This window comes from Erinaceus europaeus, chromosome 4 (genome assembly GCF_950295315.1).
Source record: "Erinaceus europaeus chromosome 4, mEriEur2.1, whole genome shotgun sequence".
Taxonomy (NCBI): Eukaryota; Metazoa; Chordata; class Mammalia; order Eulipotyphla; family Erinaceidae; genus Erinaceus; species Erinaceus europaeus.
Genome location: NC_080165.1, coordinates 28492396 through 28515736, shown reverse-complemented (window position 1 = coordinate 28515736; position 23341 = coordinate 28492396). Strand labels below are relative to the sequence as shown.

Below are 23341 nucleotides of genomic sequence, written 5' to 3'. Positions count from 1 at the left end.
CTTGAGGTGTATGTGGGAAAGTGTTTTACCGATGTTTTCCTCTAAGTATTTGATTGTTTCTGGTCTAACATCTAGGTCTTTGATCCATTTGGAGTTGATTTTTGTTTCTGGTGAGATAAAGTGGTTCAATTTCATTCTTCTGCATGTTTCAACCCAGTTTTCCCAGCACCATTTATTGAAGAGAGCCTCCTTTTTCCATTTAATCCTTTGGGCCCCCTTATCAAAGATTAGATGCCCATAGGTGTTGGGATTTACTTCTGGGCTTTCAATTCTGTTCCACTGGTCTGTATGCCTATTTTTGTTCCAGTACCATGCTGTTTTGATGATGATGGCTTTACAATATAGTTTAAGGTCTGGGAGTGTGATGCCTCCATTTCTGTTTCTTTTCCTTAAGATGGTTTTGGCAATTCTAGGTGTTTTCAGGTTCCAGATAAATGATTGTAGTATTTGTTCTATTCTCTTAAAGAAGCCTGGTGGAACTTTGATGGGTATTGCATTAAATTTGTATATGGCTCTGGGGAGAATATTCATTTTGATGATATTTATTCTTCCATCCTTTGCTGTTTTTTAAAGTTTGTTTGACAAGCATCAGAGAAAGAGAGAGAGAGAGAACTAGTGAATCACTCAGTCTTATAACTGTATGATGTTGCTGGACTTCTGTGTTGCTATATTATTCTTAGAGCCTTCAGCATGGATTTGTTTTTATTCTGCCTGAAAATTTGGCCACATATAATAATGCTACTTATATATTCTGCAAATCATAAAAACTGAATAAAAGCAAACCTGCCTACTGACAGTGTAACACTACCCCTCCCCATGTGAGTGAGTTATATTCCTTCATCTGGAGAAAATAAATGAATGACAAGTCCCTGAGAAGCATCAACTATTTATATGCCCTTGTGGGTAGGAATCAGTGAAGGAAACATGAAGAGAGGGAGTTGCGAAACCAGGAAGAGTTTTTATTGCTGTTGTTATTACTACAAGAAGACACTATGGCAAGGTGGCCACAGACTTGGGGAGCAGACTGGTTATTTTGATCCCTATTCTGTGAAGTCTTGTACAAATCATTTAGTCTCTATGAGCCGTAGTGAGCTCACATGGGATAAAGACACAGGTAGCAACCTGTGTCCCAGAGTTTGTTGCAAATATGTGAATATTTAATATCTGCACATGAAAAGAGCTCTTTGAAGTTTGTGCTTCTCCAGGAGGGACTTCTCAGTAATCTCGACTAAGTAGCAGTTGATAGGGATAAAACTGTCATCTGGTTATTCATTCACTGGTCCAATACTGTAACTGGAACATGAGTTTTAGGAGGACACAGACAAAAGCATCAAGAGTGCAAAGACAATGTTTTATGTATACATAATTGGCACTTAATAAATGTTTATTGAGCATGTAGTTGAATAGATGAATGAATAATTAAAACCAAGAGCTATTGTCTGTGTCAGGGTTCTATTCATTATGGATGCACCTGGAAATCAAAGGCGATGTTTTTTCTCTTGGAAAACATCTAAATATTTGTATTTTCCCTAAGGGTTCCAAGAAGCAGACTGAAAGGGTAATGGGAATAACACTACACCTGTATTCCAAGTACAAAGTATAATCAGGTGTTAAAAAAAATCACAAAATGCCACCTAAATACATCAAACATCTACTGAAAGGGCTACAGCAATAAATTAACAGCAACACAGAAATAGCAGGGGATTTCAACACCCCTTGGATGTTAGACCAGAAACTACCAAATACTTAGAGGAAATTATTGGTATAGTCTTTTACATATAAATTTTTAAAGGCATCTTCAATAAAATGAAACCAATTACAAAAAAAATTGAACAATAAACACAAAAAAGAACTTGGACTGAGTCTGGTGGATTTCACCAAAGTAAAGGACTCCGGGGTGGGATGGAGGGAAGGGCTCAGGTCCTGGAACATGATAACAGAGGAAGACCTAGAGGGGGTTGTATTGTTATGTGGAAAACTGAGAAATGTGAACAGGGGTAGATGGCATAACGGCTATGCAAAGAGACTCTTATTCCTGAGGCTCCAAAGTCTCAGGTTCATGGTGAATTCGCCTTCTTTACCCCATCTTGGATAGAGCTCGAAGATATGATGTTAAGTGAGATAAGAAACAAAAAGATGAATATGGGATGATCTCACTCATAGACAGAAGTTGAAAAACAAAATCAGAAGGGAAATCTCTAAGCAGAATTTGAACTAGAGTTGGTGTATTACACCAGAGTACAAAAACCTCAGGGGTGAGGGTAAGGGTTCAGGTCCTGAAACATAATGGCAGAGGAGAACCTAGTAGGGGTTGTATTGCTGTGTGGAAATGTTATGCATGTACAAACCATTGTATTTTATTGTTGACTGTAAAGCATTAATCCCCCAATAAAGAATATGTTTTAAAAAAATCACAAAAGGAGGTTAAGTTTTAAAAATGGGTGGGGTGGGGAAGAAACAGCCAAGATTTGCTTTGGCAATGCCAATATATATTTTTTCAACTCAGAAATATTTGGACTTTTGTTTTTAATCCAAATAACTTTAATAAGAAAATGGTTGGGGGTTGGTGGTGATGCGCATAGTAATACACATAAGGATCCATGCAAGGACCTGGGTTGGAGTCCCCTCTCACCACCTATAGAGGGAATACTTCATGAGTGATGAATCAGGTCTGCAGGTGTCTGTCTTTCTCTCTCCCTATTTTCCCCTCCCCTCTCAAGTTCTCTCTGTCCTGTCATTAAAAGAAGAAGAAAAAGAAGAAGAAGAAGAAGAAGGAGAAGAAGGAGAAGGAGAAGAAGGAGGAGGAGGAGGAGAAAAAATGAAATGTTTTATAAAATTCTTGTGGCCACAGTGGTCCATTTTCATTTCTCCTTAAGTGTCAGCATATCTTACCCACCACCAAATTGTTGTTTCCCTCTGTTATAGGGCACTGGTCCCCAAGTCCCCTTCACCTCCATTTGAGTCATTGGATCTGTGAAATAACCCACTTTGTGCATTTGAATTTAATTGTTACTAACTGATATAAAAATGAAAATATCTACCAGGGTAATCATCCAAACTTGCAAAGTCAGCTCTACAAAGAAAACTTAAGTGAGTGTTACTGGTGTTTCTGTTTTACTAAACCACCACCAATAAGTCACTCCACCAAGTGTGATGCTTCTAGTTTAGTGACACAATGAAAAGCAGCAAAGATAGGTTTTGATGCCCCTGTATCTCCAAACAACAATGACTGCATTAAAATAGAAAAGAAAAAAAAAAGAGTAAACCACTAAACAAGAGAGCTGAGAGACAAATGACATTTTACTAAAGAAAAGAAAAAATGTGCAATGCATATTTCAGACAAAATGTTGATTTCTCTCCTATGCAAAGCTTGTTGACAAGTAGTAAGGAAATGACCCAATAGCAGAAGGGCTGAAGGATATCAGCTAGTGGTTCTCTTTAAAAAAAAAAAAAAAAAGGCACGAAGCAGCCAATAAATGTATGTCAAGATGTTGTGTTGGTAAGGAGAGCTTTTTACTATAAATAAAGAGCACACAAATAATGAGTTTATTATTTGAGCTTATAATTTGAGTTTACATTTTTACATTAAAAAATCTGGACCACACTGGCAGACACCCTTACTGGTATTGTTTTTTTTTTTTGTAATACAACTTTCATTTCAATAGTAATAAAAAGAATAATTGCAAATTATTGTTGACCAAGCATTTTGATTAGAGGAATATATCCCTACACATTTTGTACACATGTGCAAAGCTGTATGTGCAGACTCATCCATTATTGCTGTGTTCATAATATTAAGAAGTTGACATAACCTATAGTCATTCACAGGGAGCAGAGTTAGTCTTAAATAATATGGAATATTCACATAATGGTACACACAATGATACACACAGTCACTGAAAAGAATGGAACAGATTTATGTATAGATGTAGCAAAAAGTCTATATTAGCTTTGAAAAGCAAGTGATAGGGCCCATGAGCTTAACAGGGAGATAAGAGGAGCCCCATTACACTTGTTGTAGCTAGAGTAGTGAGTTGACCCATATCTGGTACTTTGTGGACCTTCCTGAGTATTAGTGGCCATTAGTGTCGGTATTTCTCTGTAAGATTGGTTTGAGATGAATGTTCATTGGCAGAGATTTGAATTACACGCAAAGTTAATTGTATTCCCAATCATCAGCTAGCCTGGGCTGCAGTAGGACTTCCCACTAAGGGGCTTCTGAGGGGTGGGTTAGCACTTTAAACTTACAGTCTCAGAGTAACACAGGGAAGGGGTTCTCACTACATCTTCTCAGCCAGGGGAGAGAAGCAAGCATAGAAAGGCATTCACTTATGTTCACAACACATGATTATTTTAATTTAAAAAGTTTTAGATAGATACAGAGAGGCAGAGAGATAGATAGATAGAGAGAGAGAGAAAGATAGATAGACAGACAGACAGACAGACCACAACGCCAAAACTCCCTTTAACACAGTGGAGGCCAGGCTTAAGCCTGAGTTGTGCAAATGGCAAAGCAGTACACTATCCAAGTGAGTTATTTTGCTGGCCCAACACAGGATTACTGAGCACCCCCTGAGTGCCATTGTGTAGGAATCTTGATCAGGGCATGCACCAGAGGCCCAGGGTCATAGTGAAGATGGAGCGTTCAAGCAGAGATGGCCCTGGACCCAGGTGACTCAATAGCTCGGTAGTCTCTGGGGCTTCACCGTGGCTGCCTTCAGTATCTTGTGGTTATTGATAACTCCTTTTCTACCCTCTTCCTCTCCTTCTACCATAACACTGAACCATGCCTGGCTACTAGTGTCCAGGTTGGCTTGACTAATTTCTTTTGGGCTGTCACACAGGCTGCCTTGGGAAAGGAGTTCTTCCTGCTCCACTCTGAGACTGGGTAGGGTAATTGGGATGTCACTTTCTCCACTACTGCCAGCAGCAGTACTAGGTGCTCAGTGGTCCTATAAACAAAGTTCCTTTTCCACTGTGTTAGAACTTCTGACATCTGAGAAGTCCCTTGGCAGCCCTATGTTCTCTGATAGAGAGTAGGGGTTTCAAAGCTGCAGGCCAGATAGTCAATAATTCACTTCCCCTTGGGGGAAAGGAGATACAGTGGCTTTTTCTTTAACTGCATGGAATTTTCCAGCTCCTGGGGTGGCTGTGTGTGAGGTGTTCATTATTGGTTAGCAGCTTAGGAGAGATCAGCAGATCCCCGGATGGAATGAAGGCATGAGTCATTTGCCTGAGAAGAGAGAGGGAGACCAGGACTCATGCCAACATAACTTTAGGGAAGGTTAATTCAGTTCAGAGAAGTTTGTGGTGTCTCAGCTCAGCCTCCAATGCACCCTCTTAATTTGGAGTGAATGTGAGGGAAGAGGTGTCAAGATGCTGCATCTTCAACCAAGGAAAACTGAGGTGAACTCATACATACCACAATACAGCTGAGAGGATCAAACAAGATACTAGTTGTGAATATTTTGGGCTAGTCTAATGTCACCAATATTATTGTTCACTGTTCATTGTCAGTTCTCAGTTTTACTGAGACTAGCACAGTACAGGCCATAGGATATGCTTTTCCTTGTGATCAGCCAGCCCTCTGGACATGGGCAGCATCAAATATGAGTCTAGGCCAGGAACAAACTTACATATATTCATCACCCATGAGCAACAATGACATATGAAGTGAGGACATTGTTTCTGACCTAATTCCTAATGTGCAAAGAGGAAGTGGGAACTGGTAAGATGGCAAGTTCCACACAGACAAGCCCCCAGATGTGTTCTGAGTCCAAGGTATCCCCTTCATTGTATGTTTGCTCCACCACAGCCAGTGACCTCTGCCTCCTTAGGAAAGGAAATTTCATCCTATTAGTTTTTATATAGTTTGCTGTTGTTGTGACAATAAACATGAGAAACTAGAATATTATCCCATTGTATGTGAAGCAAAAGATCAAACCAAAGACCTTGCACATGCAAGGCAGGTACTTTACCACTGAGTCATCTCATTGACATGTGTTAGGAACATTTTGAACCAGTAGAAAAGGGTAATGTAATAAAAGGCCTTATGATCCTAGCAAGATGTAACATGTGGTCAAGGCTTGTGCCTTGACAGCTCTGTTCCCAGATTCTTCTGGAACTAAGAAAATCACCATGCAGAAATTCAATGTTTTTTTAATCTTTATTTATAAAATGGAAATATTAACAAGATTGGTATAATTCCACACAATTCCCACCACCAGAACTCTATATCCCATCCCCTCCCTTGATAGCTTCCCTATTCTTTAACTCTCTGGGAGTGTGGACCCAGGATCATTGTGGGGTGCAGAAGGTGGAAGGTCTGGCTTCTGTAATTGCTTATCTGTTAGACATAGGCATTAGAAGGTCAATCCATACTCCTAGCCTGTCTCTATCTTAACCTAGGGCTCTGGTGAGGTGGGGATCCAGGACACATTGGTGGGGTTGTCTGCCCCGGTGAAGTATGGTTGGCATCATGGTATCATATGGAACCTGGTGGCTGAAAAAGAGTTAAGATATAAAGCAGAAAAAATTGTTGACTTGAATAGAAATTTATCTAAAAATACACAAGTGGTCAATTAGCACATGCAAAGATGCTCAGTAGGGATAATCTCTGAAGGCCTGTAATCACATAACCCAAGGAGTTAATTGAGAGGGTAGAATTTGGGCATTGTGTGACTGAGGCCCTATGTCTGATTCCTGTGTTGTATATGGTAGGGTTGAGCAGTAGTATATATCAGTGTCTCTATATATCCATATCCCTCCCTCCCGCTCCCTCCCTCTCTCACATTTTTTTAGCTACATTTTTTTCTACCTCCAAGAACTCTTCATAATGAATGTCCAGAGGCTTCATCCCACTGGGTGGGAAAGTTCATCATGAATAATTGTAATAATCCTAACCATTATTATCCAAAATGATATTTAAAAAATAATAGAAGACAGGACATTGGTTTAGCAGTAGAACTGCATACATGAGGCTCCTACTTCACATTCCTTTTGGCATTGCATATGCCAAAGTGAAGCGGTGCTCCAGTATCTTTCACAGAGATTAAATAAACATTTTTTTTTTAAATAGACCCATTTCTGTCATGGCTGAAAAAAAGGGCTAGAAAGCTGGATCACAGAAGAGAGTAGTTCCCAAATATGGGAAAGGTGTATACATATTGTTGACTATAAACCTCATTGATTTGATCTGATCTGGGGCCCATATTCAGCTTAGGAGCCTATGCAACCTATGAGTCACTGTAGGTCCGAACTCACATTCTGTGGTTATGAGTAGGAACATTCCAAGCTGCCCCAATTTCAGGACCCATCTTCCTCAGGTGGAAGATAGAGTATGTTGTCCAGCCTCCCTTCAGAGAATGGAACATTCTCTAGCACTGTGAATCCACATTGAGGGCAGGGTCCTATAAGGGCCCATAGAGGGGTCCATTGTGTTGTTCCTGATGGAGATGACCAGTGAAAATGGAGAGAGGGATCTATTCGAGGTCTAGGCCCATCATGTCTGTGTAGGAATCTCATGATTCCCTGACCAGGGCCCCAGATGATGGGGTGGCCTGATAGTGACTAAAGAGTCATTGTTAAAGTATGCCAGTTTCTTGCCCTTATTCATCTTTTTAGTCCTTACTTTGATAAGGTTAGCTTTGGAGTGACTTAGGAAAGTGTAATAGGAAGTAGGTGAGGAGGGTATCTAGGTCTAAGTAGGCACTATTTCATTAGGAACTTTATGGTGTCTTTTTTAGGTCTTTCTGCTTGCTTGCTGCATATACTGACTCACTGCAGATTATTGTGTACTTTTGCTTTCAAATATATAGTTTGCCCTAATTTATGGATACATGTGCACATATGCCCTATCTCATGGGACCTGATCTATATCGAGGTTTTGGGACTTTGTTAGGAAGTGAACCACCTGAAATGGAATTAGAGATTCCTATGAGAAAGGAAAGGTCTCATCTGAGTAATGAGGCTGAAGGGTTAACATTCCATGCCTGATGTCTCTGGACACAGTCCTTTTTAGCCCTTTTTCTAGCCATGACATCACCTCCCCAGACAATAACTTGGGTCCACCTGTATAACAGATGTCAGGCTCAGGAAAAAACTAGTATAGTCATGGGCACTTTGGAATATAACTAAAATATGCCTACTAGCTATCTTCAAAATGGAGACCCCAAATCTTCATCTGCAATATTCCAGCCTTTAGGTTCATGATTAGTCAACTATTTGTTTGGCTTTATATGTTAACTCTTTTTTCCAGCCACCAGGTTCCAGATGCTACCATGATGCCAACCAAACTTCCCTGGACAGAGGACCCCACCAATGTGTCCTGGAGCCCTGCTTCCCCAGAGCCCTGCCCCACTATGGAAAGAGAGAGACAGGTTGGGAGTATGTATCGGCCTGTCAATGCCCATGTTCAGCGGGGAAGCAATTACAGAAGCCAGACCTTCCACCTTCTGCATCCCATAATGTCCCTTGGTCCATACTCCCAGAGGGATAAAGAATAGGAAAGCTATCAAGGAAGGGATGGAATACAGAGTTCTGGTGGTGGGAATTGTGTGGAGTTGTACCCCTTTTATCCTATGGATTTGTCAGTGTTTCCTTTTTTTTTATTTCTATTTTTTTAATATTTATTTTATTTATTTATTCCCTTTCGTTGCCCTTGTTGTTTTATTGTTGTAGTTGTTATCGTTGTTGGATAGGACAGAGAGAAATGGAGAGAGGAGGGGAAGACAGAGAGGAGGAGAGAAAGATAGACACCTGCAGACCTGCTTCACCGCCTGTGAAGCGACTCCCCTGCAGGTGGGGAGCTGGGGTTCGAACCGGGATCCTTATGCCGGTCCTTGTGCTTTGCGCCACCTGCGCTTAACCCACTGCGCTACAGCCCGACTCCCAGTGTTTCCTTTTTATAAAGAAAAATTTTTAAAAAATAGAGCCATTTCCAAGATAACCCCTATAATAACATTACTTTCCCTTATATGTATTTGGATATGCTTTATTTTATTTTGGACAAAAAGGGGCTTGCAGGTAAGGGGATGAGTGTTGTGTGCAACCTTGAGTCCCACACTTTCCTTAGTCATAGGTAATACATCAGTTCTGTGACCTGCTATAAATGGCCTGGAGCCCTTAATGATAGCAGCATTAAACTATGAGCAAAAGAGGCCAGAGTCCCCCTTTCCATTCTCTTGTTCTTTTCTTGCCTATTTCCCCCAGCCTCTCCCCTGAACAATATAGCTATAGCATCAGGGAACAGAGGAAATGTGTACATGTTTCACAATTGAGAGTGTTGTGTTTCCTCCCACTACATTTGCATGGATTCCATCTGTCTGATTTGGAAATAATGTTTTTAACTTGATAATGAAAACTAAAGAATTGTGGTCTGGGAGGTGGTGCAGTGGATAAAGCACTGGACTCTCAAGCATGTGATCCTGAGTTCAATCCCTGGCAGCACACATGCCAGAGTAATGTTCTTTCTCTCTCTCCTCCTATTTGCTCGTGAATGAATAAAAAATAAAAACCTTAAAAAAAAAACCTGAAGAATTGACTTTTCTGAGAAATGTGCAGGTCAAGACCCACTTGAAAACCTTGATGTCCAGCACATCTAAGAGCTGAAATATTGTCCTTGGGGGCCTGACGATGGTGCACCTGGGTAGGCACACATGTTACAATGCAGGAGGACTCAGGTTCCAGTCTCCCTGCTTCACAGGGGAATGCTCTATCATTGGTGGGGGGGACCCTTCACAGTTGGTGAAGCGGGTCTTCAAGTGTCTCTCTTTCTCTCTCCATCTCCCCTTGCCCTCTCAATTTCTATCTGTCCTATCAAATAGAAAAAAAGAAGAAATAAAAGGAGAGAAAAGAAGAGAGGAGAGGAGAGGAGAGGAGAGGAGAGGAGGGGAGGGGAGGGGAGGGGAGGGGAGGGGAGGGGAGAGGAGAGGAGAGGAGAGGAGAGGAGAGGAGAGGAGAGGAGAGGAGAGGAGAGAAGAGAAGAGAAGAGAAGAGAAGAGAAGAGAAGAGAAGAGAAGAGAAGAGAAGAGAAAGAAGACGAGAAAAAATGGCTTCTGGGAGCAGTGGATATGTCATGTATACTGAGCCCCAGTGATAACCTTGTTGACAGTTTAAAAAAAAGAAAGAGAGAAAGAAAAGAACTATAATTTTTTTTTGTCCCTGTGTCCTCTTGTGCTCACCTCCTCACACAAGCACCTGAGGGAGTGAATTGTTCTTTTCTGCAAGGTCCCCCCCCCCCCCAAGGACTATGATTTTGTGTTTTAATGGCTCAACAAACAGAACTAGTGATGCCATAAAGTCTAGGGCTAATGGAAGACCAAGAATATTAAGTGAAAATTCTGAATGCCCTGAATTATCTTTTCTTGCCACGTAGCTATCCCTCTGACATCCAGACACAGATATAGTGACAGTCTGATGGCTCAGCTCCCAATACCCATGGCTAATTAAAGTGGTGACTGAGGCTTCAGACAGACAGACCTGCAACTAGTAAGAAGGAAGGCACAGCCCTGAGACTACAGGAACTAGAAGCAAGTGTTCAAAAATATGAAAATATTAAGTTTAAATCCCACTTGTGAAATAAAGGTAGAATGAACTGTAGAAAAAAAGCATCACATAGAAGAAAGTAGCACATCAAACCAGCACATGTGGCCAGATGTTGTCCCACTGCTGTCAAACCAGCACATGTGGCCAGATGTTGTCCCACCGCTGTGTTCCTGTTGAAGGTTCAGACAACACAAAACTGGTAGGACTTGGGCACACTGCCACCTCCTCTCTTAAAAGCCCTTCTGTTAGTTTTCATTTATACTGTACTTAAAAAAAAAGGTGAATTTTTTGCCAGTTAACACTGTTCTTTCTTCCTTATTCTGTTCCTTATAACTATTCTTGGACAGTTTACCTAGGATTTCATATGGTGCTAGATTTGTCTGTGACTGTACAAATCTATCTTCTTTAGTAAGATTAGAAATTGCTCAAAGATGGATTCTGAATTAAAAATTTCCTTCTGCTTCGTTGCTTTAGCATCATATAGCACAAGTAGTTTAGTCAATTCCTATTGTTTAAGTTGAAAGAAAGATATGAGCAAGCTACAAAATTTCTGGAATCAGTACAAATAAAAAATTAGAAAGCCCGTTGCTTAAAAAGCTGGAATTTTTTAACTTTGGCAGCATCATGGACAGACAGAGCTATTATTGGATGAACGTGGATCTGGTCTGGGATGCTCAAAGAAAGCTGAATCTTAGTGTCCTCCCAACTGAAAGGTGACATCTATATGACATTGACTGAAGTGCAAATGTAGGAACATGTAACTTGTTTGAGGAATTGCCCAAATACTATAGTCCTTATTTAATAGTGAATATGTACACATATGCATTTTATTTGAAACATTAGAGTGTCGGGCTGCATCTCGGGGGAGAGAGAAGGATCGGAGCCGAGAGGGAACACAAATCTTTATTCACGTGGGTACCTCAGAGAGAGAGCACAGTGTTTCCGGCCACGCAGAGCTAGCAAAACGGCAGCCTCCCTCTATGCGCAACAACCCTTCCCTGTGTCAGGTCAGCCGGCAAGAGAGAGAGGCGGAAGCAGGAGGGATTTATAGGGCAAAACCCGGAAGTGGCGAGTCAGGACAGGATTGGCCAGGGAAAGGGTGTGGAGAGGCAAAAGGCACGCTGGGAAGGATGCTTCCACCTTCCCAGGGTCCTAGCAACTTTTGCAATGGTTTTAACTAAGCTAGCAATACCCTGAGGGGATAACTTGGTGGATATCTATAAATAAAATGATTTGTGGGCCCTGCCAATGTTCAACCACATCTGCACAATTCCCCAACATTAGAGTATAAACCCTACATACAGCTAACTCAATTGTTTTCACTTCACTTGTTTTATTTTTAACAATATTTATTCATTTATTTTTTTCATCACTGGGGCTTCACTGTTCCAAGCCAACTTTTGTAACTTTCTCTGGAGATTTTTTTTACATAGAAAGATAAAGGCAGATAGAAAGACGTAACAGCGCCAAAACTCCATTCAGAACAGTGGGAGTTAGGTTCAAACTTGAGTCATGACAAAGAAGGTTCACTATCAAAGTGAGCTGTCTTGCTAGTCCTTATATTCATTTTTGTCCAATCAGAGTTAGTTAATAATATTAAATAAAATTTTAGTGTGCAGACTTTTTTATTATTATTTATTTATAAAAAGGAAACGCTGACAAATAGGATAAGAGGGATACAACTCCACACGGTTCTCACCACCAGAACTCTATATCCCATACCCTCCCTTGATAGCTTTCCTATTCTTAAACCCTCTGGGAATATGGACCCAACGTCATTGTGGGATGCAGAAGGTGGCGGGTCTGGCCTCTGTAATTGCTTCCCTGCTGAACATGGCCATTGACAGGTCGATCCATAATCCAAGACTGCCTCTCTCTTTCCCTAGTGGGGTGGGGTTCTGGGGGAATCAGAGCCCCAGGACACATTGGTGGGGTCATCTGTCCAGGGAAATCTGGTTGGCATCATGCTATCATCTGCAACTTGATGGCTGAAAAGAGAGTTAACATATAAAGCAAAGCAAGTTGTTGACTAATCATGAACCTAAAGGCTGGAAGTAGTACAGATGAAGAGTTGGAAGGGGGGGCATGTCTCCATTTTGTAGATAGCTAGTAGGCATATTTTAGTTATATTCCAAAAGGCCTGTGGCTAAACTAGTTTTTTTTTTTTCCCTGAGCCTGAAGTCTGATATGCAGGTGGATCTTAGTTATTGTCTGGGGAGATGATGTCATGGTTGAAAAAGGGCTAGAAAGCTGGATCTAGGAAGAGAGTAGCTCCCAAATATGGGAAAGGTATATAAATATTGTTGACTATAAACCCCATTGATTTGATGTGATCTGAGACCCATACTCAGCTTAGGAGCCTATGTGACCTCTGCATCCCTGTAGATCCAACCTCACATTCTGTGGTCACCAGTAGAAGCATTCCAAGCTGCCCCAATATCAGGACCCATCTTCCTCAGGTGGAGCATAGAGTATGTTATCCAGCCTCCCTTCAGAGAATGGAACATTCTCTACCATTGTTGATCCAAGTTGAGGACAAGGTCCTATGGGGGTCCACAAAGGAGTCTGTTTAGTTGTTCCTGATAGAGATGATATGACTGGTAACAATGGAGAGAGGGATTTATTCAAGGTCTAGGCCCATCATGTCTGTTTGGGAATCTCGGGACTCCCCGACCAGGGCCCCAGCTGATGGGGTGGCCTGATAGTGACTAAAGAGTCATCATTAAAGTATGCCAGTCTCTTGCCCTTATTCAGCTTTTGTAGTCCTTGCTTTGATATGGATAGCTTGAGAGTGAGTGAGGGAAGTATAATAGGAAATAGGTGAGGAAGGTATCTAAATTTAAGTAGACACTATTTCATTATGAACTTCATACTGACTCATAGTAGACTAATGTGTACTTTTGTTTTCAGGTATATATTTTTCCCTAATTTATGGATACATGTGAACATATGCCCTATCTCATTGGGACCTGGCCTATATCTAGGTTTTGAGATTTTGTTGGGAAGTGAACCATCTGGAATGGTATTAGAGAATCCTATGGAAGGAAAGGTCTCACCCGAGTAATGAGGCTGAAGGGCTGACATTCCATGCCTGATTTCTGGACATAGTCTGAAGTGAAGGATGCCATGCCAAGGTGGTAGAAAATCCTATGAGAAAGGAAAGGTCTCACCCAAGTAATGAGGCTGAAGGGTTAACATTCCATGCTTGACGACTCTGAACACAGTCTGAAGTGAAGCATGCCATGCCGAGGTGGTACTCCTTGCACTGATTAGGGTGGGATCAGCAGATGCATCGTCATTTGGTATGAATTGAGAGAAGCATGAAGGAAAGTGAGCCCCACCATAGATGTTCCAGGACTCGGGATATATAGGCTCTATAGAGGAAACAGGAGGTTCTTACTGTCTTAGGGTTTAAGAAGGCAATAGAGGGGAGTCGGGCTGTAGCGCAGCGGGTTAAGCGCAGGTGGTGCAAAGCACAAGGACCGGCATAAGGATCCCGGTTTGAACCCCGGCTCCCCACCTGCAGGGGAGTCGCTTCACAGGTGGTGAAGCAGGTCTGCAGGTGTCTATCTTTCTCTCCTCCTCTCTGTCTTCCCCTCCTCTCTCCATTTCTCTCTGTCCTATCCAACAACGACAACAACAATAATAACTACAACAATAAAACAACAAGGGCAACAAAAGGGAATAAATAAATAAAATTTAAAAAATTTAAAAAAAGAAGGCAATAGATAGTTATTGTTATAATCATATTATTTGGCAATTGGGCATATTTCTTTATTGGGAAACTAATGTTTTACATTCAACAGTAAATACAGTAGTTTGTACATGCATAACATTTCTCAGTTTTCCATATAGCAATACAACCCCCACTAGGTCCTCTGTCATCCTTTTTGGACCTGTATTCTCCCTCCTCCCCCCACCCCCGACCCCAGAGTCTTTTACTTTGGTGCAATATGCCCCTCCAGGTGGGGATGGGTTATCAAACGCAGATCTTTCCACATATTTGCCCTATAAACAGAAAGAGCATAAAATGATATGTATTAAATATATTAAAGAATAGAAACAAATTAGTTATGACCCCCCATAAGAAGCTCTATACCAGCCTATATTCCTCCCAGTCCTGGAACCTCTAGAGTGGGGCTCACTTTCCTGCATGCATCTCTCAATTCATACCAAATGATATTGCATCTGCTGACCACAACTTAATCAACACAAGGATGGCATGCTTCATTTCAGACTGTGTACAGAGTTGTCAAGCATGGAATGTCAACCCTTCAGCCTCATTACTTGGGTGAGACCTTTCCTTTCTCATAGGATTTTCTACTTCCATTTCGGTGGTTCACTTGCTAACAAAGTCCCAAAACCTAGGTGTAGATCAGGTCCCATGAGATAGAGCATATGTACACATGTATCCATAAATTAGGTCAAAATATATACCTAAAAGCAAAAATGCACAATAGTCTACAGTTAGTCAGTATATGTAGCAAGCAAGTAGAAAGTTCTAAACAGACACCATAAAGTTCCTAATAAAATAGTGTCTACTTTGACTTAGATACATTCCTCGCCTACTTCCTCTTAAACTTCCCTCACTCTCTCCAAAGCTAACCTTATCAAAGTAAGGACTAAAAGATGAATAAGGGCAAGAGACTGGCATACTTTTTTAAAAAAATTATTTAATTATTTTAAAAAGGAGACATTAACAAAACCATAGGATAAGAGGGGTACAAGTACTCCACACAATTCCCACCACTAGATCTCTGTATCCCATCCCCTCCCCTGATAGCTTTCCCATTCTTTATCCCTCTGTGAGTATGGACCCAAGGTCACTGTGGGTTGCAGAAGGTGGAAGGTCTGGCTTCTGTAATTGCTTCCCCGCTGAATATGGGCATTGACTGGTCTATCCATACTCAAGACTGGCATATTTGAACAATGATTTCTTAGCCACTATCAGGCCACCCCATCCCCTGGGGCCCTAGTCGGAGAGTTCTGAGATTCCCACACAGACATGATGGGCCTAGACCTCGAATACATCCCTCTCTCCGTTGTTACCGGTTATCTCTATCAGGAACAATACAATAGACCCCTTTGTGGGCCCCATAGGGCCTTGCCCTCAATATGGATCAACAGCAGTAGAGAATATTCCATCCTCTGAAGGGAGGCTAGATAACATACTCTTATCTTCCACCTGAGGAAGATGGGTCCTGAAATTGGGGCAGCCTGGAATGTTTCTACTGATGACCACAGAATGTGAGCTCAGATCTATAGGGATGCAGAGGTCACATAGGCTCCTAAGATGAACATGGGCCCCAAATCAGACCAAATCTATGGGGTTTACAGTCAATAATATTTATACACCTTTCCCATATTTGGGAGCTACTCTCTTCCCTGATCCAGGTTTATGGTCCTTTTTCCAGCCGTGACATCATCTCCCTAGATAATAACTTGGGTCCAACTGCATATCAGATATCAGAAAAAGAAAAAAAAAAACTAGTGTAGCCATGGGCTCTTTGGAATATAACTAAAATAGGCCTACTAACTATCTATAAAATGGAGACCCCCCAAAAAAAATCTTTATCTGTACTATTTCAGCCTTTAGTTTCATGATTAGTCAACTATTTGTTTGGCTCTCTAACTTAACTCTTTTTTTTTCAGTCACAGGTTCCAGATGCTAACATGATGTCAACCTGACTTCCCTGGGCAGATGACCCCACCAATGTGTCCTAGAGCCCTGCTTCCCCAGAGCCCTGCCCCACTAGGGAAAAAGAGAGACAGGCTGGGAATATGGATCAGCCTGTTAATGACCATGGTCAGCAGGGAAGCAATTCCACCTTCTGCAGCCCATAATGTCCCTTGGTCTATACTCCCAGAGGTATAAAGAACAGGAACACGATCAGGGGAGGGAATGGGATACAGAGTTCTGGTGGTGGGAATTGTATGGAATTGTACCCCTCCTATCCTATGGATTTGTCAGTGTTTCTTTTTTAAAATAAAAAATTTTAAAAAGAAGAAACTCTATAGCAGCATATTTCACTGAACACTACACTGAGTAAGCTCAGACATTTCCAGCACCAGCAAGTGTTTTTTGCAAAATGAACCAGTGAACTCCAGAACAGCTCAGAGTGGCTGTTTGAGAAAATAACTTCCACTAATCAATACAAATAATCTTCATCTCTGACTGGTCGTGTGCTCAGTACTAAGATACATTGAGCAAATGCTGGAGAGGGTGTGGGGTCAAAGGAACCCTCCTGCATTGCTGGTGGGAATGTCAATTGGTCCAACCTCTGTGGAGAACAGTCTGGAGAACTCTCAGAAGGCTAGAAATAGACCTACCCTATGACCCTGCAATTCCCCTCCTGGGGATATATCCTAAGGAACCCAACACATCCATCCAAAAAGATCTGTGTACACATATGTTCTTGGCAGCACAATTTGTAATAGCCAAAACCTGGAAGCAACCCAGGTGTCCAACAACAGATGAGTGGCTGAGCAAGTTGTGGTACACATACACAATGGAATACTACTCAGCTGTAAAAAATGGTGACTTCACCGTTTTCAGCCGATCTTGGACGGACCTTGAAAAAATCATGTTGAGTGAAATAAGTCAGAAACAGAAGGATGAATACGGGATGATCTCACTCTCAGGCCGAAGTTGAAAAACAAGATTAGAAAAGAAAACACAAGTCGAACCTGAAATGGAATTGGAGTATTACACCAAAGTAAAAGACTCGGGGGTGGGTGGGTGGGTGGGGAGAATACAGGTCCATGAAAAATGATGAATGAAATAGTGGGGGTTGTATTGTTAAATGGGAATCTGGGGAATGTTATGCATGTAAAAAAAAAAAAAAAGAAGTAGAAACGCAAAGCAGAAATTGACTGAGTTTGGAGTATGGCACCAAAGTAAGAAAGCAGAAGTACACTAGAGTTTGCAGTGAGTACCTCCCTAATACTTCCTCTCCACTTTTCCAAGCTGTGGGTCCATGATTGCTCAACAATTTGTTTGGCTTTGTATGTTAACTCTCTTTTCAGTCACCAGGTTCCAGGTGTCATCAGGATGCCGGCCAGGCTTCCCTGGATTGAAGACCCCACCAATATGTCCTGGAGCTCAGCTTCCCCAGAGACCCACCCTACTAGGGAAAGAGAGAGGCAGACTGGGAGTATGGACCGACCAGTCAACGCCCATGTTCAGCGGGGAAGCAATTACAGAAGCCAGACCTTCTACCTTCTGCAACCCACAATGACCCTGGGTCCATGCTCCCAGAGAGATAGAGAATGGGAAAGCTATCGGGGGAGGAGGTGGGATATGGAGATTGGGCGGTGGGAATTGTGTGGAGTTGTACCCCTCCTACCCTATGGTTTTGTTAATTAATCCTTTCTTAAATTTAAAAAAAAAATACAAAAAAAAAAAAGATACATTGAGCAAGAGGCATCTCGTGTCCATTACCATAGAACATATCTCATCAGAAATGACCTCTGTCTATCTTAGACACATCATTGAAGAAGCTCCCCTTCTTAGTTTTTTTTTTTTAATATTTATTTTATTTATTTATTCCCTTTTGTTGCCCTTGTTGTTTTATTGTTGTAGTTATTATTATTGTTGTTGTCATTGTTAGATAGGACAGAGAGAAATGGAGAGAGGAGGGGAAGACAGAGAGGAGGAGAGAAAGATAGACACCTGCAGACCTGCTTCACTGCCTGTGAAGCGACTCCCCTGCAGGTGGGGAGCCGGGGTTTGAACTGGGATCCTTAGGCCGGTCCTTGTGCTTTGCGCCACCTGCGCTTAACCCACTGTGCTACCGCCCAACTCCCCCCTTCTTAGTTTGTAAATTTAATTCAGGATGGATAGAAGGCTAGATAAAAGACCCCAAATCTCATATTCTATATTCTTACCTATAGGTTCCTGATTACTAAATAATTTGTTCTGCTTTATATCTTAATGCTTTTTCAGCCACCAAATTGCAGATGCTACCATGATGCCAACTTGACTTCCCTGGGCAGATGACCTCATCAATGTACCCTAGACCCCCACCTCTCCAGACCCTTGCCCCACTAGAGAAAGAGAGAAAAAGGCTGGGAGTATGGATCAACTTACCAATGCCCATGTTCAGTGAAGAAATTACAGAAGTCAGACCTTCCATTTTCTGCATCCCATAATGATCCCAGGCCCATGCTCCCAAAGGGAACGGGAAAGCTTCCAATGGATGGGGATGGGATATGGAACTCTGGTAGTGGAAATTGTATGGAACTGTACCCTTCTTATCCTACAATCTTGTCAATCATTATTAAATCACTAATAAATAAAATAGAATAAATAAAAATGACCTCTTTTTTTTTTTAGTCTTTTCTATAAATAGACTGAGGGAGATTGCTCTAAAAGTGTTGATTTAACCTTTTGTTCCTTTTGTTTGCTTTTCCTGCCAATCTGGAACATAAATTGTTGCTGCTTTAGAAGCCATCATGGACTGTGAGGAAAACTTCTGTCCAGAGTGCAGAAGTCCAAGGAAAGAGGCAAGACTCTGAGTCCCTAATGTTACTGTGGATTTACTTTACCTAGTAACATAAAGCTTTTTTTTCTCTTGAAAAATATCACTTGTGTCATTTATGCTATTGTTACAGGAGTTTCCTGTTCTATGCTGCCTATCTGCTCTATCTCAGGCCAAGCAAGAGAGTTCCTTCAACAGCTGACTCCTTCATGATAAGAATCAATGACTGTTATTCTTCTGAAAGTAGAGAAGCATAGGTAGTACCCCCTCACCAAAGTCTGTTTACAGTTATTCTTTGGAGGGAGAGTTCTGTCTGAAATAAAGACTTGAATTGGGGTAGGTATGAAATCATATTATAATCTAGGCCCCTACCTTAAAATATAAAGAATAAGCACTGGAATCAATTCCACCTTTACTTTCTACATGGTAGATTACCCTGGAAAGTATTTAATACCACTGTTTCATCCTTCCCCATCTCTTAATTCTGCACTGCATATGTCTGCCACTCTCATACATTGTGGTCAGACAGGGAGTGAGCACAGGAAATGGGGAAGCAGCATCCTAAGCAAAGTAAGATTGGGAAAGTAAATATCTTGCAAATTTCACTCATGATGTTCTACAGCCAATGTAAATGATCCCTGGGTCACTATTAGGTCATACCATGTCCAATCACCCACAGGTGGCAGAACCCAGTTCCTGGAAGTCCTTGGGCTCATACAGCACCTACTCTGTGCTCCCAAGACTATGTCCTAAAGACATAGTCCTGATCTTCCCTGGGACAAATTTATAATCTCCATGGGAATTATTATTCAGCGTAAATGAAGTCATGATGGGCTTAATAGCAAATGTAATATATGCAAACTGTGGAGGGGCTACATTTGTCTGGCACCTGTATCTTCTGCCTGGTTAGAGGGCCCAATGTCTCCCCTATCTGCTTCAATTTCCTACGTGGGCTCAGGAAGCAGGATCCATCTCTGCCCCTTAGCAGGGTCCCATTGCCCAAACCACACCCATGTGACCTCAGCAGCCTCTGTAGATGCTGCTCCATGACTGTAGGCATCTCTCAACTGGACACAATCCTCCCAGGATGCATCTCCACAAGCATCTGGTGAAGAATGGGCAAAGGTAAGAAGGCAAAAAATGGGCACATGGCCTGAGGACCAGTTCTCCTATACTGCTGGTAAGTACCCTCAACTATCAGCTGGGCCCTGGGGAGGCTCTACTCCCACCTCTGGCTCACAGAATAAGTCAACCAGATATGGCTTTCCTCCACCCACATGCTTTATTTTCCCCCCTCTGTGGAGACCAAACCTGGCACTTGCTGTTGGTAATATACTTAGGCACAGCTCTCCTTTCTCTGCCCGTCTTCCTGACTCTCCAAGGTTGGTGTCTGCTAAATGCTTCTTTCCTTCTTCCCAAAACAAAAAGATCCCTTCTCATCAACTCCTTAAAATATAACTGGGAGGAGTTGAAGCAACACGTCTTCATCAATATAAGAATTTTTTTGTAGGACACAAACAAATTCACTTCATTCCAGTCTTACTGACCCAGAGAAGAGAGCTTCACATCAAGGGCGATGGCCATGTCTTGTTCCCCTCAATGTTCTTTCTGGGTAACATAATGTAAGGAGCAGAGTCAGTGTTATAGCTTGGAGGATAATGGTAGAGGTAGGGAAGGAGTGAGGGGAAAAGGAAGAAAGGAGAGTAAACAGACTAGGGAGGTGAAGGGGAGGCAGGAAGGAAGACATCTTAAGACCAGAGGAGTAGCTCCCTAGGTAGAGTACCTGCCCCCCCCCCACCTCTCCAGAGCTCTACCTCATTAGGGAAAGATAGAAACAGGCTGGGAGGCGGGTGGATTGACTTGCCAATGCCCATGTCCAGCAGAGAAGCAACTACAGAAGCCAGACCTCCCACCTTCTGCACCCCATAAAAGTCTTTTGTCCATACTTCCAGAGGGATAAATAGAGAAGCTTCCAGTGGAGAGGATGGAATGTGAAACTCTGGTGGTGGGTGGGACTTGTGTGGAACTGTAGCTCTCTCATCCTACAATCTTGTCAATCATTATTAAATCATTAAAGAACAAAACAAACCACAAAAAACCACAGTTCACATTCTAGTCCTGGCACACATGGGAGTGTCACAGCACTGGGAAAAACTCTCGCAATGTGGTCTCTCTGTCTGTCTGTCTGTCTCTCTCTCTCTGTCTCTGTCTCTCACTTTTGCTCCCTCCCTCCCTCTCAATGAAAAATGATCCTATGGGGGGGTCAAGTGTTGGCACCTCTGGTTAAGCACACAAATTACTATACAAAAGGCCCTGGGTTGGAGCCTTTGCTCCCCACCCACAGGAGGGGAGTTTCATGAGTGGTGAAGCAGGCCTCCAGGTATCTCTCTGTCTCTCTCCCTCACTAGCGCCTCTCTAAATTTCTCTCTGTCTCTAATCAATGAATAAAGAGTTAAAATTCAAATGTATGAATAAAATTAATAAAAAGAAAAGAAAAAGGAAAATGACCCAATGTAGAAATCATGCATGTGTGAGACCCTGGCTTGAAGGAAGGACAGAGGGAAAGATAGAGGTCAGGCAAGCAGGTAAGCAAGGTACACAGCTGACATAGCCTCCAGCCCCCTTCCTGGCATTTTCCTAGACAACACTCTTAGGCACCACTGACACTGGGGTCAGAGTATTCTCAGTGTGAATACTCTCAGTGTGAATACATTCTGAACTGGCAGGCGTTATGGTTAGTGACATGCCTGGTCTACTACTACTAGACACTAGAGTACCTTTCCCTAGCTGTGGCAGCCAATACCATTTCCAGGCTTACCCAAATGTTCTCCTGACGTCAAATTCTCTCCCAGTTGGGGCCTGCCAGCCTAGAACCTTCTTATCTCTGGTGTTCTTGGTCCCTGCTCCTTCTCTTGGTCTCTTGCTCCAACCTCAACTGGACTTAAAATCTTTTTCCATCTTACTTTGTAAGATTACAGTTTTTACAGTGTTTGCTATTTGAAGTATTAAAATTTGAGAGGGGGGACAGAAAGGGAACAATAAGAGGCAAACATTTTTCATTCTGTTGGCTGCATTCTTACCAACACACACACACACACACACACACACACACACACACACACACACACACACACACACACATGAGTGAGGGAAAGCTTCTCAGTGTGAAAGCCATCAAATTCCATTATGATATTCTTCTCTGATAGGTCATTTCCAGGTAAGTTATGACACAATTCACTACCATTGTCTGTTATAAGTGGAAGAAAGCTGAGGTCCACTGTTCAGGCCTGTTTAGCAAATCTGAAATCAAATGCCTAGAGAATCAGGAAGAATGTATTTAAACAATAGTTATAAGAACAAGGACGTGAGGGCTTCTCTTTATTATTAAAAAATGTAGAAAATAAGATAGTGATATTTGTAATTTATTCAATAAAATTAAGAAGATAATTTAGCATCAGGGATATAATTCTAACTGTTTTGATGGGGGAAATTCTCTGGGCCACCCTATTTTGTATATATTGATGCTCTGGCCTAAATGAACAGTGTCTCACATCTATGACAGATAAATGCAATCAAACCTGACAAAGAGGACAAGCCTTTCTTGTTCCAAATGTGTTCGGTGACATCTCTGGTATCCCATGTGTATATCCCATGGGTATACCCCAGGGAGGTGGCCATTCCAGAATCTTCTCAGACTACAAAAGCAACAAACCACTTAGAATAGGTCAGGGAACGCTTTTGGGAGGAGGACATTCCAACTGAGGGGTGGGGCGGGGGTGGGGAGAGAGCACAACAGTTGTGCAACAGATTTTCATGTCTGAGATTTCCACAAACACATACTCCTGAGGTCCCAGGTTCAATTCCTGGTACTTCCATAAGCCCTTGATGAGTACTATGATTTTTCTCTTTCCCTCCCTATCATATATTTTTCCTGTCTTTTTTTTTTAACTTACTACTTTTTCTGAGTTGGCAAGTTAGCTCACCTGAGAGGCTACCTGCTTGGTCATATGCATGGCCCAGGTTCGAGTCCAGCCCCCACAGCACTGGGGGAGGCTTTGGTGCTGTAGCATCTTTTCCCTTCTCCTTCCCTGTCTGTCTATCTTCCTTTCTGAAAAAGTTGGTTTTAAAAAAAAGTGGAGAGGGAGTCGGGCTGTAGCACAGCGGGTTAAGTGTAGGTGGCGCTAAGCTCAAGGACCGGCGTCAGGATCCTGGTTCGAGCCCCCGGCTCCCCACCTGCAGGCAGGTCCCTTCACAGGCGGTGAAGCAGGTCTGCAGGTGTCTGTCTTTCCCTCCCCCTGTCTGTCTTCCCCTCCTCT

At 42.2% G+C, this 23341-nt stretch overlaps 1 long non-coding RNA gene across 1 annotated transcript in view; it reads left to right on the top strand.

Annotated features, from left to right (window-relative positions):
* Positions 1 to 8300: 8300 nt before the first annotated feature.
* LOC132538022 (uncharacterized) overlaps positions 8301 to 23341 on the top strand; it is a 397739-nt gene continuing 382698 nt past the window's right edge. Inside the window, exon 1 of the long non-coding RNA XR_009549431.1 lies at positions 8301 to 8894. This is a non-coding gene — a long non-coding RNA (uncharacterized LOC132538022). The remainder of the gene's footprint in view (positions 8895 to 23341) is intronic.